At 36.5% G+C, this 19,707-nt stretch overlaps 1 protein-coding gene across 3 annotated transcripts in view; it reads left to right on the top strand.

The window, feature by feature from the left end:
- Window positions 1–19,707, top strand: part of RAB32 (RAB32, member RAS oncogene family) — a 45,520-nt gene that overhangs the window by 19,586 nt on the left and 6,227 nt on the right. The window contains exon 4 of one of the 3 annotated variants that reach the window (XM_012452761.2): window positions 244–2,838. The exons of the other annotated variants lie outside the window; for them this stretch is intronic. The gene's annotated coding sequence lies outside the window, so the exon portion shown is untranslated. Of the gene's footprint in view, window positions 1–243; window positions 2,839–19,707 lie in introns of those variants that run through there. 3 annotated transcript variants of the gene reach the window in all.

Genomic DNA, 19,707 nt, shown 5'->3' with positions numbered 1-19,707 from the left:
GAAACCTTATTCTTTAATACAGCCCACAGATTCAATATATTACATACATGTTCTCAAGATAATACTCAGTGCTTAATCAAATAACAGTCGTTTTCTATACAGAGTTCATCTTAAATTCACTTGGTAGTTGAGATGATGATCTGTGTTAGCCAACTGGCTTTATCTAAAGGAAAACTCAACTTCTTTTTATTTTATTAATTATTTTTTTCTTTTTTTCTTCTTTAAATTTTATTATTTTTTAAGGCAAGGGGCCCCCGCGGGTGGGATGAGAAGAGCGGTCCCATTCACCATGAATGTCCGTCCCTCGCCCACCTCGGATCGGTCGCGGCCCGGGAGAGCATGACGTCACCACATCGATCGGATAACTCAACTTCTTATATCTTTATGCCAGGCGGTAGATTTGCAACTTGGTGCCAGATGCCCAGCAAAGTTAGGCTCTTACCCTCCTACAGAAACTGGGAGATAGGGCCACTGTCTGTCTACATTTCTAAGAGATGGTACTCCTAGGTCCCAGAGAAAGCTGGAGATGGGTTAATTTAGTTCTTCAAAAGATGTGCACACATTGCAAGGAGACAAAGAACTTACAAGGGTTCTAATGTAGATATTCTCAGAAAAGGGTGGGTGAGGGTTGGGATGGACTGTTGGGAGAATCTCTTTCCTTATTTTCACCAGAGAGAATTAAGCCTCTTATTTTTTATTTGCATTTGCCTTGGCTGTCAGCCTTACATAAATGTTTGTGTGTACAAGAAAGAGGATAGAGAAGTCTGTTCATTGCAGCATTGCTTGTATACACCTCATGCAAAATTAAAACCTGGAAAGAACTAAATGCTCATCTATAGCAGAGAAATAAAGTGGACCATTATATATGCATACTAGAGGATACTGTGTAGCAGTACAAACTCCCATTTCTTCTACATAGATTTCTGTTTTGGAAGATGAGCATATAACAGCATCATTCTTCTCATTTTAATTCATCAAGCAATGTGTATATGTGGAAGGAGGAGAAGAAAGTAGAAACATGGATGATAGAGTTTAGAGTTACATTTAAAGTATTGCTGATACTATTTATATATTAGTTATTCAATCTGCTGCCTCTGAAAAATCACTTGAATACCACCTAGTATTATTCCACAAGTCCATCAGCATTTTCCAAACCAAATCCATTATCTTTCAATCTTTCCACTGCTAAATATGCCCTAGAGGATTAAGTGTTTATATATTATAATTTAAATAAGTTATGATTATATTCACTCCAAGATAACATATAATGCTGTATTTTAGTGGTTTAACTATTTTGCTGAATTTTTGAATCACAATAAATTTATAGCTGCCATTTCCCTCCCTTTATAAAATATTTGCTTTTGAGTCTTTAGTATTTCATTAGTCATGCTGTTAAACTGTGACTTGAGAGCCCAAAAAACTTTAAAGGAATAAAGCAAGTGTTTTAGATAAAGTCTTATAATAATGTTGGTGGGCACTTGCTTCAATTTTAATTCAACACACTGTTTCAGTTGTCATCTGGAGTTAAAGAACAATATCTATGGATTTATTTCTTTTATTGATTATAAGCTTTTCGATAATCTCCAAAAACTTCTCTCTTATAGAAATTTTGTGCTGTAAGTTACTATAGTACTCTTGTGCTGGTGACACAGAATAATTTTTATAGCTTGGAGTAAAATATAATTTTTCATAGTATAACACCTTTAAGAATTGAATATATAGGCTGTTTTTATGGTACCACCTGAGAATATTTCTATCCAATCCTGTTTAACAGGATGATGATTTAATGATAAATTCATTACACATTGCTAACAATGTAGAATATGTACAGTAATTGACCTTATACAGAAAGCAGTTATAGTTAAAATAGAAATTTGATGACAGGATACATATGTAAGCCACTCCTCAGGTATGGACAATGCTAAGCATGTGATATTCTCAAGTAATGGTCACTGCTATCCCAAAATCAGCTTATGTTCAAACATTTAAAGAAACATTTCAATATAAGATTAAGGCTGATTGCTAAATCAATGCTGTTTAAAATATTCCAATATTTTTCATGTATTTATATATTAAAACAGGTTTTCCCACCATATTTTTAACTACAAAAGGAATATGAAATAAATACTTCACTCTGTAGCAGACTTTTCGGGTTTTTCACAACCTAATGAAAGTCCCCAAAGAAGAATTTACTCCACATATGTTTTAAGATAGGGCTAGATGGAATAAGCTAAGCTGAATGTGGAGTACATGAAATCTGCTGCTATACCCAGCTCCTTTAATTCAGTTATTTATGACTGTCCTGACTTGTGAGTGCAGACAGAGTCTGATGTGATAACTTCTATTCAAAGCTGTGGACATTCATGAACACAAACTACCACTGAAATATCAGCACCCAAATCCTGTACTTGCAATCAGAGAAGATAACTAAAGGTTTATTTTCTCCTTTAATTCACCATGCAATAAATGAAACCAATAGAGAAAAATGAGAAGTTAATACCTTCTTTTCTCATTAATGGTTGGACAAGCTTCCAAATGACTACCTCTAGTAGTGATATTTTTGGAACTGCATATAATGAAAGTCTGTCTTTTAACCTTTACCAAATGACATATTTGTAAGTACATTTTGAAGCCTTCTTTTCTTTTAAAATCAAGGTTAATGACGAACTTGAAGGTAAAAAGAAACATCGTCTGTCAAATGAAGTTGTCTATAAGTGTCACCCACTCAGGTTGCTTATATTAGAGAGAAAAATTTAGTCAGCTCCCACTAAGTACTTAGATGCAATTTTTCATTCTCTTCCCAGCCCCCATGTTGTAAATGAAATATCTAATATGTCATGACTGGTTAATTCTTCTCTCACCTTTTGTTTTAGGCATCACTTTAAAATATGGAAACTCATTATTTCTAAAACAGAATTGGTTTATTAGTCCACTTTCTTCTGGCTTATAACAAAATACTCCAAACTGGGTAATTTATAAGAAAAAAATATATTTCTTACAATTCTGGAGGATGGGAAGTCCTGGGTCAAGGGGCTGCATCTGGTTCGGGTCTTCTTGCTAGCGGGGACTCACTGTGGGTTCCTGTGGTAGTGAAGGACATCACATAGCAAGGGAGCTGAGCGTGCTAGTCCAGGTCTCTCTTCCTCTTCTTATAAAGCCACCAGTCCCACTCCTGTGATAACTCATTAATACGTGAATCCATGAATCACCTCTTAAAGGCCCGTCTCTCAAACTACCACCTTGGGGATTAAGTTTCAACATGACTTTTGGATGTGACAAACATTCAAATTATAGCAATTATTATATACCTTCAATACTGGCCTGTTCAGGATACTTTTAAGAAACACACACAAAAAAATACACGGGATGAAAGAAAAACTGGTTTTTTGAAATAATAAAATTGATAGATCACTAGCTAGATTGAACAAAAAGAGAGAAGATTTAAACGAGCAAAATTAGAAATGATAAAGGTGACATTACAACTGATACTACAGAAATAGAAAAGATCATTAGGGACTACTATGAGTATATCTACACACAAACTAGAAAGCCTAGAGGAAATTGATACATTCCTGGAACATGCAACCTCTCAAGATTTAACTAAATGTTTTTAATGAAACAATTATTTAAAATGAGATTTGTCAGAATCAGGAGCATAGAGCAGATCTACCTTGTTATGGGGTGAATTGTGTTCCCCCAAAAGACATGTCGAAGTCTGATATGGTTTGGCTGTGCCCTCACCGAAATCTCATCTTGATTTGTAGTTCCCTTAATTCCTATGTGTTGTAGGAGGGACCCTGTGGAAGATAATTGAATCATGGGGGTGCTTTCCCCCATACTGTTGTCATGGTAGTGAATAAGTCTCAGGAGATCCGATGGCTTTTGTAAAGGGAAACGCCTTTGCTTGATTTTCATTCTGTCTTGCCTGCTGCCATGTAAGACCTGCCTTTTGTCTTTTGCCATGATTGTGAGGCCTCCCCAGCCACATGAAACTGAGTCCACTATTCTTTTTATAAATCACCCAGTCTTGGACATGTCTTTACCAGCAGCATGAAAACAGACAAATACAAGGTCCTAACCCCCAGTATCTCTGAATGTGATCTTATTCGAAAATAGAGTGGTTGCAGATGTAATTAGATAAGATGGGGTCATACTCATGTAGATTGGCCTGCTAATACAATGTGACTGATGTCCTTATTAAAAGATAGCTATTTAAAGACACAGGGAGAGCATGTGAAGGCAGAGGATTAGGGCAATTCAGTGACAAGCTAACAAACACCACAGATCACTGACAAACCATCATAACCTAAAAAAAGGCAAGGATAAATTTTTCTACAGATTTATGGGGAAGCATGGTCTTTATGATATCCTTTATCTTGGACTTCTAGCTTCCAGAACTGTGAGACAATACATTTCTGTTGTAATACTTTATTGCAGTAGCCCTAGAGAATGAATACACACCCAACACCAGCTCTGCTTCTTTTATAGATCAAGAAAAATGTTGAAGTGAGAAAATATATCAGAAAAACTAAGGTTAAATTAGAAGCAGTAAAAAAGAGACTAGACTATTGAAAACATAGTAAGTGATATAGATAGAATGGTGTTATAGTTTGAATGTCTCCTCCAACATTTACGTAGAAATTTAATTTCCAATGTAACTGTATTGGCAGGTGAGGCCTTTAAGAAGTGATTAGGTCATGAAGGCTTGTCATCATCACAGGATGGGTTAGCTATTGCAACACTAAGTTTGTTATAAAAGAGAGTTTAGCCTGGTCTCTCTCTCTCTCTCTCTCTCTCTCGCTCACTCGCTTTCACTCTTGCTATCTTGCTTTCTCTCTCTCTCTCTCTCACACACACACACACACACACACACTCACTCACTTCTGCCTTCCACCCTTTGGCCATGGGATGATGCTTGCCCTGCTCGTAGGCTTTCCAGCCTTTAAAACTCTGACCCAAATAAACATCTATTATTTATAAATTACACAGTCTGTGGTATTCTATTGTAGAGGCAGAAAACAAACTAAAACATGAACAAACGCATAGTAGCACAATGCAAACAAACCAATAAAGGAGGATAGCAAAGACATGGGACCAACCCAAATGCCCATTAATGATAGACTGGATACAGAAAATGTGGCACATATACACCATGGAATACTATGCAGCCATAAAAAAGAATGAGTTTGTGACCTCTGCAGGGATGTGGATAAAGCTGGAAACCATCATTCTCAGCAAACTAACGCAGGAACAGAAAACCAAACACTGCATGTTCTCACTTATAAATGAGAGCTGAATAAACATATGGGCACAGGGAGGAGAACGTCACACACTGGGCCTGTTGGGGGTGGGGGTCTAGGGAAGTGATAGCATTAGGAGAAATATAATGTAGATGATGGGTTGATGGGTGCAGCACACCACCATGGCACAGGTATACCTATGTAACAAACTTGCACATTCTGCACATGTATCCCAGAAATTAAAGTATAGTAAAAAATAAAAAAATTTAAAAATTTAAAAAAAAACACTGATGAAAGAAATTTAAAAGAAGTTTAAGCAGGCATCAATAAATCTCATGTTCATGTAATGAAACAATATTGTTAAAATGTTCATAGTACACAAAGCAATGGGCAGATTCAATGCAATCCCTATCAAAATTACAATGGCTTTTTTTTACAAAAGTAGAAATAATAATCCCAAAATTCATTGGAACTCTGAAATATCCCAAATAGCCAAAGAAACATTGAGAAATAAGAGCAAAGTTGGAGACAACATCTTTTCTGATTTCAAAATTAAAATAGCATAGCACTGGCATAAAGACAGACACATACACCAATGGAATGGAATCAAGAGCCTCTGCGAAGTCAGCAAGATGGCAACCTACAGTTAGCCAGGACTCATCCTCCTCACATAAAGAAACTGAAATAACAAATAAACAACTATATTTTGACTAGACTGGCTGAAGAAGTATGCTGGAGAGAACCAGGGGAGTGTCAAAATCTCTATGGAGCAGAGAAGCCCAGGATAGCACCAGAGAGAGGAGAGTGAGGCCTGCTGCTCCTGCCTCACTGTCTCTCCCACCAAAATCAACTTGTAGTCAAGAGGGACTTCTTACTGGGAAAAGTTGAACTTTAGATATCCAACAGCCCCCATTGCCACCAAATGCCAGCTATCCTTGTTAGAGAAAAGTCCCCCAGTCTTCACAGGCACCAAATCCAGTTTGCAGAGTAACCAGGAGCTCATGCAGCTACATTGTCCCAGAGTAGAAGCCTACATTGAGTACTCATTACCCTTGTGGCTTAAGCTTCTATAGCTTGGTGCCACCTTAGAACTGCACCCATTACTGAAGTGCATCCTTTTCTAGGGACTAGTAGCAACTGAATTCTCTCTACCCCTGAGGCCCCACCATCATTCCACCATGTTCACACAGGTGCCTGCAGCACCATGACCCCAGCTGTCCAGAGCCCAGGCCAAAAGGAATAATCAAGACCCCAGTATCCAAACCCACATGATATACCCTGTCTCCAAGGAGCAGGCAAATCTTCACAGTATGGAAGCCATCAAACAGCAGGTCAGCTACTTTTGCCATACACACCCATGACCCACAGCCAGATGGCCTGCCAAGAATGTGTGCACCTGTACCCGGCCAAATAGCTGTTTCTAAGGTAGACCTGCCCCCCAACAGACTGCCACAGAGCCTCCCCCAGCACAGCACTGCCATGCCTATGCATGCCTAGCCTGACATCCAGTCTAGCTGCAGCCTTATCTCTTTGGAGAAAGAACCACATAGCATTCCAGTTGGCCACACCCTTGTGCCCCACGCATAGCCCAATAGGCATCTGGCAGCAGCCACCAACTCTCCAGAGAGCCCAGTGGAAGGCCAGTCAGTCTTCTTTGCCCACATACAACCAGTCTGCCAATGATCCCAGAGCCTGTACCCCAGCAAAACCACTCTACTGCCATCAAAAATTCCTACAGCCTATACCACTGAGGCATTTGCAGACATTACTAACAGGGATTACAGCTGAAGAAAAGTGCATGGAAAACACACTGTCCACCCAAAAACAAAGCTATTACACCATATTAAACCAACACTCAAGGTCCCATCTACAGGGAAAAAAGTCTCTCCCTATGAAAGCTACTCTATAAAATTAGTAAGAGAGACTATTCCACTAGATATGCAGATATCTACATAGGGGCATAAGAAACATAAAAAAAAAACAAGGAAACATGACACCCCCAAAGAAACACATAAATCTCAAGTTACAGACCCCAGAGAAAAGAACATTTACCAAATGCCTGAAAAAGAATTCTAAATCATAATTTTAAGTAAGCTCAGTGAGCTACAAGAGAACACAATTCAATAAAATAAGAAAAAAAAAATAGAGTCTGAGTGAGAAATTCAACGGAGATAGATATAAAAATAACCAGAAATCTTGGGGTCAAAGAATTTAATGAATGAAATAAAAAAAATACAATTTAGAACTTCAACAGACTATGTTAAGCAAAATAAAGAATTTCTGAACTTGAAGACAGTCTTTTCAAACAACTTAGAGGAACAAAAAAAGTAGAACTAAAAAGAATAAAGAAAATCTGTGGGACTTATGAGACATCATTATGCAAGTAAATTTTGCAACATAGCATTTCCAGAGGGAGAAAAGATGGGGAAAGACACAGAAGACCTTTTTAATGAAATAATAGCTGAAAACTTTCCAAGTATGAGAGAGATATGAACATTCATATTCAGAAATCTCAAGGGTCCCCAATTAAATTCAATTTCAAAAAACCCTTCCAAGGCACATTATAATAAAACTTTTGAAAGTCAAAGACAGAATTTTAAAAGCTATAAAAGTGTCAAGTCACATTTAAGGGAATTTTCATTAGACTATGAGCAGATTTCTCAGCAGAAGAAAGAATAGGATGGTATATTTAAAGTGCTGAAAATTTTTAAAAAACTGTCAGCTAAGATGTTATAGTCAACAAAGCTATCCATCAGAAATAGAGGGAAAATAGACATTCCCAGACAAGCAAATCTGAGGGAATTCATCACCAATAGACGGGCCTTTCAAGAAATACTTAAGGAAGTGCTACAAATGGAAACAAAAGAATGATAATTACTATTACTAAAGCATGTGAAAGTATGTTGCAGGTTACAGAATACAATAAAAATAAATCATGTTAAAGTATAAAATTCACCATGAGAGGTAAGTTAATAAATCAAACTGGTAATACATCAATGATATAATTGTGCTATGTAAATCTCTCAATCCTCTAGTATGAAGATGAAAAATGGTCAAAAATAACACTAGCTACAATTAGAGGCTAAGGAATGCATAATAAACAAATTAAGATAACAAAAATATATATTGTGGGGGTAGTAAAAACTCTAGAGTATTTTTATGTTACAAAAATTAAGTGGCTACCAGCTTAAAGTAGTTTATTATAACTACAGGAGCCTTTATGTTAACCACATGGCAAATATAAAGAAAGAAACTACAGCTACAAACTAGAAAAAGGAAAGAAAGCATAGGAGCACAGAAAACCACCAAACCTCAGAGCTAAACAAGAAAAGAAGGAACGATAGATCTACAAGACAGCCATGAAACAATTTTTAAAATGTCAGGAGTAAATCCTTACCTATCAAAAATTACTTTGTGTAAATGAATTAAATTGTACAATTAAGGGGCATAGAGTGACTTAATGGATTAAAAACAAACAGGACCCAAGTATACGCTAGCTACAGGAGACTACTACACCATTAAAGACAAAAATTAAAGACTTAAAGTAAAGGGATGGAAAAAGATATTCCATGCAAATGTAAACACAAAATGATCAAGGTAGCCATACCTTCATAAGAAAAAACAGACTTGAAGTCAAAAACTGTAAAAAGAGACAAAGTCATTATGTAAGGATAGTTACCTGATATAAAGGGATCATTTCAGCGAGGATATATCAATTGTAAAATCATATGCACTCAATACTGGAGGATCCAGATATATAAAGCAAATATTATTAGATCTAAAAGGAGAGATGCACTGCAATACAATAATAGCAGGGGACTTTTAGACCCTACTTTAGCAATGTACAGACAGATTACCTAAACGAAAAATCAACTATGAAACATCAGTTAAACTTCACTCTATATTAAATGGACCTAACGGAAATTTCCATAAAATTTCCCCCAACAGCTGCAGAATACACATTTTTCTTAACAGCACATCAAAGATTCTCCATGTTAGATCATATGTTATGCCACAAAGCAAATCTTAACAAGTTTAAGAAAATAGAGACTGTTTCAAATATCTTTTATGACCACAATGACATAAAACTAGAAATCAACAACAATAACAATTTTGGAAATTTTACAAACAGGGCAATTAAACAACATGGCTACTAGATAACCAATGGATCAATGAAAAAAAAAATAAAAGAGAAATTACAAATTTTCTGGAGACGAAAAACAATGGAGACACATTATACCAAAACCTATGAGACACTACAAGAGCAGTTTTAAGAGGAGTTTACAGCAATAAATGCCTACATCTATTTATCTATCTATCTATCTATCTATCTATAAACAACCTAACAATGCATCTCAGGAAACTAGAAAAACAACAACAAACTAAATCCAACATTGGTAAAAGTAAAAAAACAAAAACAAAAACAAAACTCAGAGAAAAAATAAAATGGAGACAAAAAACAATTCAAAAGATCAATGAAATGAAGAGTTAGGTTTTTTTGAAAAGATAAACCAAATCAACACACATTTACCTAGACTAAGGAAAATAAAAGAGAAGACTCAAATAAATAAAATCAAAGATAAAAAGGAGACATTACAACTGATACCACAGAAATACAGAGGATCAGAAGAGACTTATATATGACTACACACCAATGAATCTGGCAACATAGAAGAAATGAATAAATTTCTGGATGCATACAGACTACCAAGATTAAATTATGAAGAAATAGAAAATCTGAACAAAGTAATAACAAGTGAGGAAACTGAATCACTAATAAAAAGTCTTCCATCAAAGAAAAATTCAGGACATAATAGCTTCACAGCTGAATTCTATCAAACTTTAAAAAAAATACTTATTATTCTCAAACTATACAGGATTATTAAAGAGTAGATAATATTTCAAAACTTATATTATGAGGCCAGAATTACCTTGATTTCAAAACCAGACAGGGGCACAATGAAAAAGAAAAACTACAGGCCAATATCCCTGATGAACATAGATGCAAAAATTCTGGGTAAGACCTAGCAAGTTGAATATAACAGTACATTAAAAAGATCATTTACTATGATCAAATGGGATTCATTCCAGAGATGCAAGGATGTTTGAACATATGCAAATCAATAAATGCGATATACCACATTAACAGAAAGAAAGACCAAAACCATATGATCAATTCAATACATGAAAAAAAAGGCATTTGACAAAATTTAACACCTCTTCATTATAAAAACTCTTAACAAATTAGTTATAGATGGTATGTAACTCAACGCAATAAATGCCATATATAACAAACCCACAACTAACATTACACTGAACAGGAGAAAGCTGAAAGCTTTTTCTATAGGATCAGGAAAAAAGAATGACCATTTTTACCACTTTTATTCAACATATTAATGGAAGTCCTAGCCGAAGCAGTTAGGCTAGAGAAAGAAATAAAGGCATCCAATTTGAAAATGAGGAAGTCAATTTGTCCCTGTTTGCAGATTACATAATCTTAAATATAGAAAACCCTAAAGAATCCACCAAAAACTGTTAAAACTAATACATGAATTTAGTAAAGCTGTAGTATACAAATCAGCATTCAAAAATAATTAGCCAGGTGCAGTGACTTATGCTTGTAATTCCAGCACTTTGTGAGCCCAAGGTGGGAAGATCACTTGAGCCCAGGAATTTGAGACCAGCCTGGGCAACATAGTGATACCCCATCTCTACATAATTTTTTTTAATTAAAAAGAATTTAAAAAGTAGTGTTTCTACATGTGAATAGCGAACTATTTGAAAAAGAAATAAAAAAGATAACTATATTTATATCTATAAAAAAGATACCTAGGAATAAACATAACGAAGGAGGTGAAAACTATAAAACTTTGATGAAAGAAACTGAAGAGGACACAAATAAGTGGAAAGATATCCCGAATTGATGGATTGAAAGAATTAATATTGTTAATATGGCCATACTAGCCAAATCTACAGATTTAATGTAATCTTCATGAAAATACCAATGACATTCTTCACAGAAATAGAAAAAAGCAATCCTTGAATTCATATGGAATGATTAAACTCCAAATACCCAAGAAACACTGAGAAAAAAAGAATAAAGCTGGAGGCATCACACTGTACCTGACTTCAAAATATATGTCAAAACTATAGTAACCAAAACAGCATGGTACTGGCATAAAAACAGAAAAATAGGCCAATGGTGCAGAATGGAGACCCCAGAAATAAATGTATGCCCCTACAGCCAACTCATTTTTGACAAAGATGCCAAAATCACACAGTGGGGAAAAGGTAGCCTCTTCAATAAATGGTGCTGGTAAAATAGGATATCCACATGCAGAAGAATGAGACTAGATCTCTATCTCTCACCTTATACAAAAATCAACTCAAAAGTATTTAAAGACTTAAATGAGAAACTTGAAAATATGAAACTACCAGAAGAAAGCTAGGTGAAACACTTCATGATATTGAGTTGGTCAAAAAATTTATTGTATTTATTTATTTTTGAGACAGGATCTTACTCCCTTTGCCTACATTAGAATGTAGTGGAACAATTATGCAGCCTCTACTCCTCAGCTCAGATAATCCTCCTGCCTCAGCCTCCCAAGTAGCTGAAACTACAGTTACATGCTACCACTCCTGGTTAATTTTTTGTATTTTTATTAGAGACAGGGTTTTGCCATGTTGCTCAGGCTGGTCTCTAACTCCTGTGTTGAAGTAATCTACCTGCCTTGGCATCCCCAAAGTTCTGGGATTACAGGTATGAGCCACCATGCCTAGCCAAGAATTTTAAAGTAATACATATTCCTGGGCTCTGTATTCTGTTCCATTGATCTATGTGTCTGTTTTTAATGCCAGTTCCATACTATTTTGATTATAAGAGCTTTATAGTATATTTTGAAGTCAGGTAGTGTGATACCTCCAGCTTTGTTCTTTTTGCTCAGGTTTTCTTTGGCGTTTGAAGTCTTTAGGAGCTCTATATGAATTAAAATTGTTTTTATTTCCATTTCTGTGAAGAATGTCATTGGTATGTTGATACAGATTGCATTAAATCCTTATATCTCTTTGTCTAGTATGACTGTTCTAATAATACTAATTCTTCTAATCCATAAATATGAGGTATCTTTCCACTTATTTGTGCCCTCTTCAATTTCTTGCATCAAAGTTTTATAATTTCTGGTGTACATATCATTCACCTCTTTAGTTATGGCTATTTCTAGATATCTTATTTTTTGTGCTTACAGGCAATGAAAGCAAAAATAGACAAACTGAATTACATCCAACTAAAAAGATTTTTCATAGAAAATTAATCCATTAATCCATTAACAAAGTGAAGAGAACTTACAGAATGGGAAAAATATTTGCAAACTATATGTCTGACAAGGGGTTAATATTCAGAATAAAGAACTTAACAACAACAACAACAAAATAACCTGATTTGAGAAATTAATGGACATTTTGGAGACGATATATAAATGGCCAACAGGTATATGAAAAAATGTTCAACATCACTAATTATTAGTAAAATGTAAATCGAAACCATGAGGAGATACCATCTCGATCCAATTAGAATAGCTGTTTTCAAAAAGACAAAACCAAACAAATGGTGAAGATGCACAGAAAAAGGAACCATTGCACATTGCTATTGAATTGTAAACTAGTACTACCATTATGGAAAACAGCATTGAGGTTGTTTTAAAAATTAAACAACTTGAGCAGTGGTTTGTAGAGGACCTTGAAGGACCTTGAAGAGGTCCTTCACATTCTTTGTTAGTTGTATTCCTAGGTATTTTATTCTTTTTGTAGCAATTGTGAATTGGTAGAGGACACAAACAGATGGAAAAACATTCCATGCTCATGGTTAGAAAGAATCAATATCATGAAAATGGCCATACTGTCCAAAGTAATTTATGGATTCAACGCTATCCCCATCAAGCTACCATTGACCTTCTTCATAGTACTGGAAAAAAACACCTTAAACTTCATATGGAACCAAAAAAAAGCCTGCATAGCCAAGGCAATCCTAAGCAAAAAGAACAAAGCTGGAGGGATCACCATACCTGACATCAAACTTTATTACAAGGCTACAGTAATCAAAACAGCATGGTACTGGTACCAAAACAGACATACAGACCAAAGGAACAGAACAGAGGTCTTGGAAGTAATGCCACACATCTACAACCATCTGACCTTTGACAAACCTGACAAAAACAAGGAATGGGGAAAGGCTTTACTGTTTAATAAATGGTGTTGGGAAAACTGGCTAGCCACATGCCAAAAGCTGAAACTGGGCCCCTTCCTTACACCTTATACAAAAATTAACTTCAGATGAATTAAAGATTTGAACATAAGACCTAACACCATAAAAACCCTAGAAGAAAACCTAGGCAATACCATTCAGGACATAGGCATAGGCAAGGACTTCATGAATAAAACACCAAAAGCATTGGCAACAAAAGCCAAAATAGACAAATGGGATCTAATTAAACTTAAGAGCTTCTGCACAGCAAAAGAAACAATCATTAGAGTGAACCACCAACCAACAGAATGGGAAAAAAATGTTTGCCAGCTACCCATCTGTCAAAGGGCTAATATCCAGAATCTACAAAGAACATAAACAAATTTACAAGAAAAATCAACCCCATCAAAAAGTGGGCAAAGGATATGAACAGACACTTTACAAAAGAAGACATTTATGCAGCCAACAAATATATGAAAAAATGCTCATCATCACTAGTCATTAGAGAAATGCACATCAAAACTACATTGAGATACCATCTCATGCCAGTTAGAATGGTGATCATTAAAAAAATCTGGAGATAACAGATGCTGGAGAGGATATGGAGAAATAGGAATGCCTTGACACTGTTGATGGGAGAGTAAATTAGTTCAACCATTTTGGAAGACAGTGTGGTGATTCCTTAAGGATCTAGAAATGGAAATACCATTTAACCCAGCAATTGCATTACTGGGTATATATCCAAAGAATTATAAATCGTTCTATTATAAAGACACATGCGCACATATGTTCATTGTGGTGCTATTTATACTAGCAAAGACTTGGAACCAACCCAAATGCCCATCAATGATAGACTGGATAAAGAAAATATGGCATATATACACCATGGAATACTATGCAGCCATAAAAAAGGATAAATTCATGTCCTTTGCAGGGGCATGGATGAATCTGGAAACCATCATTCCCAGCAAACTGACACAAGAACAGAAAACCAACCACCACATGTCCTCACTCATAGGTGGGTGTTGAGCAATGAGAACACATGGACACAGGGAGGGGAACATCACACACTGGTGTCTGTTGCGGGGTGGGGGCCTAGGGGATGGATAGCCGGAGGTTGGGAGACTGGGGAGGGACAACATTGGGAGAAATACGTAATGTAGGTGATTGCGGGGGTGGAGGCAGCAAACCACCACGGCATGTGGATACCTATGTAACAGTCCTGCAAGATCCTCACATGTACGCCAGAACTTAAAGTGTAATAATAATAAAAAAGATTGTATGTTAATAGCAGAACATTGCAAAGAAAAAAATGTAAGTCTCTTTATATGGGTGTTTATATTTTCCATGTCAAGTTAATTATGGAATAAACCCTCTGTAATAAATAATATAGCCATAAAATTAAAAAAAAATAAAGAACTACCATATGATCCAGCAATCCTACTAATGTGTATGTATTTAAAGTTAATGAAATCAGTATATAGAAGAGATAACTGCACTCCCATGTTTATTGCAGCACTGTTTACAATAAGCAAGACATGGAATCAACCTGTGTCCAACAACAGATGAATGGTTACAGAAAATGTAGTATATATACACAATGTAATACTATTCAGCTATAAAATAACAAAAGCTCATCATTTGCAATAACATGGATAAACTTGTAGTACCTATCACATAATATCACTCACATGTGGAATCTAAAATATAATACGTCGATATAATAGAAGCAGAAAGTAGAACAGTGGTTACTAGAGACTGAAGAGGGGAGGGAGGTGGAGAGAATTGGGAGTCCTGTCAGTTACAATTAGATATAAATAAATTCTGGTGTTCTAGTGCTCAGTAGGGTGACTACAGTTAACAGTAAAATGGTGTGTATTACAAAATATTTAGAAGAGAGGCTTTTGAATATTCTCACCTCAAAGAAATGATAAATGCAGGAGATGATGGATATACCAACAATCCTGATGTATTATTATACAACATTAATATGTATAAAATCATCACAGGCTGGGCGTGGTGGCTCAAGCCTGTAATCCCAGCACTTTGGGAGGCCGAGGTGGGTGGATCATGAAGTAAAGAGATCGAGACCATCCTGGCCAACATGGTGAAACCCCATCTCTACTAAAAAATACAAAAAACAATTAGCTGGGAGTGGTGGCAGGCGCCTGTAGTCCCAGCTACCCAGGAGGCTGAGGCAGGAGAATTGCTTGAACCCAGGAGGCGGAGGTTGCAGTGAGCCGAGATCGCACCACTGCACTCCAGCCTGGCGTCTGGCAACAGAGCAAGACTCTGTCTCAAAAAAAAAAAAAAAAGGTAAAACAATAAATAAATTGATAACTTTTTTAGCCAAGAAATAAACCTATGCATATACAGTCAACTGGTCTTTGACAAGGGTGTCAAAAACACGCAATGGAGACAAAGTAGTGTCTTCAATGCATGGTGTTGGTGAACCATATATCCACATGTAAAAGAATAAAATTGGGCCCTTCTCTTACATGATTCTAAAAAATCAACTCAAAATTAATTAATTAGAGACTTAAACAGAAGACCGAAAACTGTAAAACTACTCAAATAATAGGAGAAAAGATTATTGACATTAGTGTTGGCAATAATTTCTTAAATTTGACACAAACTCGCAGGCAACAAAACCCAAATAGACAAGTAGGACCTGTCAAGCTAAACAACATTTTCTGCAAACAGCAATTGATTATTAACAAAACTTAGCTTAAATGCATAGTTGGAGAGAGATCCAAGATGGCCGATTAGCAGCAGCTCAGGATTGCAGCTCCCAGTGAAAGTGCAAAGAGTGAGTGGACGCCACACTTCCAGACGAATTTTTGTTGCCCACGGGACCAGGAGATTCCCAGTGGAAGAGCCCCGCGGGTCGCCAGCGCGACTGTTTTGGCTGGTGTGGCAGTTCTCAGTGCTGAGTATACAGGACTGGGTACCCTTTTGGTTGGCTTTTGGAGCTCTGGGAGGGCAGAGTCGCCCATTCAGCTGATTGAAGGGGGTACTGGGGCAGGGAGCCAGGCCAGGAGATTCCCGGGGAAAAAAGCACCACGAAGCTAAATGCTGCTGTTTCGGCCGGTGCAGTGGGTTGCCGCAAGGGAAATTGCACAGATTCCAGTGCCTTTTCAGTGGGCAACTGGAACACCTGGGAGAGAATCGACCGTTCAACTAAAAAAAAAAAAAAAAAGTTCTGAGACAGGGAGCCAGGTGATCAGGCTCGGCTGGTCCCACCCCCACAAAAAAACAGCAATTGGAAACGCTGAGGATTGGGAGTTTCACAGCAAGCACACCTGAACCCAGGAAGGTCCAGCTCTCTGGGGGAGGAGCATCTGCCGAAGGAAAACTAAGAAACAGAAAAAACTTCATCACCAACAAACTGGACGTCCACTCAGAGACCCAATCTGAAAGTCAGCAATTACAAAGACGACAGGTGGATAAATCCACAAAGATGGGAAGAAACCAGCGCAAAAAGGCTGAAAACACCCGAAATCAGAATGCCTCTCCTCCTACAGGGGATCACACCTCCTCATCAGCAAGGGAACAAGGCCTGATGGAGAATGAGTGTGATGAATTGACAGAATCAGGCTTCAGGAGGTGGATAATAAGAAATTTCTGTGAGCTTAAAGAACATGTTCTAACCCAATTCAAAGAAACTAAGAACCTTGAATGGTTTGATGAAATGCTAACGAGAATAGACAATTTAGAGAGGAATATAAGTGAATTAATGGAGCTAAAAAACACAATATGAGAACTTTGTGAAGTACGCACAAGTTTTAACAGTCGAATTGACCAAGCAGAAGAAAGTATATCAGTGGTCGAAGACCAACTCAATGAAATAAAACGAGAAGACAAGATTAGAGAAAAAAGGATAAAAAGGAATGAGCAAAGTCTCCAAGAAATATGGGACTATGTGAAAAGACCTAATCTATGTTTGATAGGTGTACCTGAATGTGACAAAGAGAATGAATCTAAGCTGGAAAATATTATTCAGGATATTATCCAGGAAAACTCTCCCAGCCTAGCAAGGCAGAACAATACTCAACTCCAGGTAATACAGAGAACACCACAAAGATATTCCTCAAGAAGACCAACCCCAAGGCACATAATCGTCAGATTCACCAGGGTTGAAATGAAGGAGAAAATGCTAAGGGTAGTCAGAGAGAAAGGTCAGATTACCCACAAAGGGAAGCCTATCAGACTTAGAGCAGATCTCTCAGCAGAAACCCTACAAGCCAGAAAAGAGTGGGGGCCAATATTCAACATCCTTAAAGAAAAGAACTTTCAACCCAGAATTTCATATCCAGCCAAACTAAGCTTCATAAGTGAAGGAGAAATAAATTTTTTTGTGAACAAGTAAGTACTCAGAGATTTCATCATCACCAGGCCTGCTTTACAAGAGCTTCTGAAAGAAGTACTACACATAGAAAGGAACAACCAGTATCAGCCATTCCAAAAATGTACCAAAAGGTAAAGGGCATCACCATAATGAAGAATTTACATCAACTAATAGGCAAAACAGCCAGCTAGCATTAAATGGCAGTATTAAACTCACATATATCAATATTAACCCTAAATTTAAATGGACTAAATGCCCCAATCAAAAGACACAGACAGGCAAATTGGATAAAAAGCCAAAACCCATCGGTATGCTTCATCCACACCCATCTCACATGCAAGGATACACAAAGACTCAAAACACAGGGATGGAGGAAGATTTACCAACGAAATGGAGAGCAAAAAAAAAAAAAAAAAGCAGGAGTTGCAATTCTCGTCTCTGATAAAATAGACTTTAAAGCAACAAAGACCAAAAGAGACAAAGAAGGACATTACATAATGGTAAAAGGATCAATGCAACAAGAAGAGCTAATGATCCTAAATATGTATGCACCCAATACAGGAGCACCCAGATACATAAGACAAGTTCTTAATGGCTTACAAAGAGACTTAGACTCCCACACAATAATAGTGGGAGACTCTAACACCACGTTGTCAATATTAGATCAACGAGACAGAAAATTAACAAGGATATCCAGGACTTGAACTCAGACCTGGAACAAGTAAACTTAATAAACATTTACAGAACTCTCCGCCTCAAATCCACAAAACATGCATTCTTCTCAGTATCACATCACACCTGTTTTAAAACAGATCACGTAATTGGAAGTAAATCACTCCTCAGCAATTGCATAGCATTTCACAGGTTTAAATGAAATATTGGTTGGCTCCTTGTTTATTATTTTCCTCTCTTATTCCTTCCTGTCTCCATTGTTAAGCACAATTATTGGCATAAAAGAGGTTTTTAATACCCATTTTTAGACTGCATTCTAGCCTGGGCAAGAAAGCAAGATTCCTGTTCTCTCTCCCTCTTTCTCTTCCTCTTTCTTTCTCCCTTTCATTTTCTTTCTTTCTTTCTTCCTTTCTTTTCTCTTTTTCTTTCTTTTTTCTCTTAAAAAAAACTTAGTTTATATAACAATTAAGAATGTTTGTATTTTTTTATTCAGCTTCCTTTTTCAGTATATACTTGCTTCTATTTTATCTTTTTAAAAATATCTCTTAACTAATTATTGTGAAAACAATTTTACATACAAAAACAGTTGTTAGTAAATATCTGTTAGTTAAATATAGAAATAGATTGACAGTTAATGCAAATATTAGGAGACTAGATATATATAGTTCTTTTTAAAATAATAAGTATTTATAAAATGGCGAATAATTATTCTGTTTATAAAGCAGAATAATTATTAATATAAAGTTTATCAAAATTAAATGTAAGACCCACCAGATATTTGGAGGCAAAGGTATAACTTCTTCTGTAGCCTGTTTTTCAGACTTACTGACACTTCATTTCATCCTTGGTCAAATACTCCTTAAAACACTAACATAGGAAATTGTTGAGGAGTGTGCCTATACCAGATCCAAGATAAGTCAGAATCAGGCTGAGGACTAATGCACTAAACCAAGCAACTATACTTCATTGTCCATATTCTTCAGGGAATGAAGAACAACAAGCATTGATGTAGCAGCTTCATTCAAGCCTTGGCTAGAGCCTAGGTAAAGTACATAAGAGGGACCACATGACTTGGTAGGAATCAAAACTGAAGGGGCTGTCTGAGGCAAGATGGTGCTTACTCACTCAGCAACCTGTCTTAGGATCTGTGAGTACTGAGTGACTATGGTATTGAGAACTGTACCTGGGAATTACAAGACCATTGCAAT

Source organism: Aotus nancymaae, unplaced genomic scaffold, assembly GCF_030222135.1.
Source record: "Aotus nancymaae isolate 86718 unplaced genomic scaffold, 86718_ANA_hifiasm-v0.15.2.pri h1tg000040l, whole genome shotgun sequence".
Taxonomy (NCBI): Eukaryota; Metazoa; Chordata; class Mammalia; order Primates; family Aotidae; genus Aotus; species Aotus nancymaae.
This window is presented reverse-complemented; position numbering and strand designations above follow the sequence as displayed.